Consider the following 1,110-nt stretch of genomic DNA (forward strand, 5'->3'; position numbering starts at 1 on the left):
TAACAGATATAAAAAAGGTTTCTACGTGGGTAAACGCTTAATTGTGTGTCCAGAGCACAGTGTCGAAAATATAACCTCTTTCGACCACGCTTTACTCGATGAAAACTCAAGGAAAATTATTGCACAGATAAAACAACATGAGAAAGAAGATTTAAAAGTATGCTTAAGCAGTAGTGTGATGTTAGATTCACCTAACTCACAGGATTTACTAAATAAAACGGTAAGGAATAATGAAGATGAGCAGTTGGTAAATGCTAAAATGGAAATTGAATTATTACGTGATTTAAACCAAGAACTGAAATCTAAAAACCATCTATTAACAGAACTACTAGAACGGAATAAAGTGGAGTTGAACAATAACAAATCTTTCGCTGATGCCTTAAAAGCAAACAATAATGAAAGGCTCCCTGAAGTAGTTCCAGCCATTGTCATTAAAACGAGGAATAAAGAAACCGGCAAAAACTGCGTACAGATAGTTAAAAAAAACATCGCAGCAAATACCAGCGCACAAATAAAAAATGTATTATCTACAAAATTAGGCTCAGTGGTTGTGAAATGTAAACACAAACAAGATGTCGCAAGAACCAAGGCGGTGCTTGCAGAAAAACTTGGTGACAATTATGAAGTAGAACAAGAGAAAATGAGTGCTCCCAAAATAAAAATTTATGATATTGATAGTGACATGGACAAAGATGAATTGATTGAGGACATATGTAACAGAAATAATGCATTTTTTGACAACAATTTTAAAATTGTCGCTGATTTTTTTAATAGCAAGAGGAAACGTAGCATAATACTTGAAGTGTCGTCAAACATCTATCTTAGTGTCATGTCTACGAGAGTGTTATTTGTCGGACATAAGAGTTGTCGTGTGTTTGATGTTTTTAATTTGAGTTTATGTTACAAGTGTGGCCGTGCTAATCACAGTCACAAAAAGTGTAACAATGAAGTGAACTGTCTAATATGTGCTGGGAATCATGATACTAGTAAGTGCACCAGCACTACTAAAAGATGCATTAACTGTGTTTATTATAACAATAAATTTAATAAAAACAACTGTACGGGTCATGTAGCAACAGATGTCAGTGCGTGCGAATACCTTAAATTCAA

Source organism: Cotesia glomerata, linkage group LG6, assembly GCF_020080835.1.
Source record: "Cotesia glomerata isolate CgM1 linkage group LG6, MPM_Cglom_v2.3, whole genome shotgun sequence".
NCBI lineage: Eukaryota > Metazoa > Arthropoda > Insecta > Hymenoptera > Braconidae > Cotesia > Cotesia glomerata.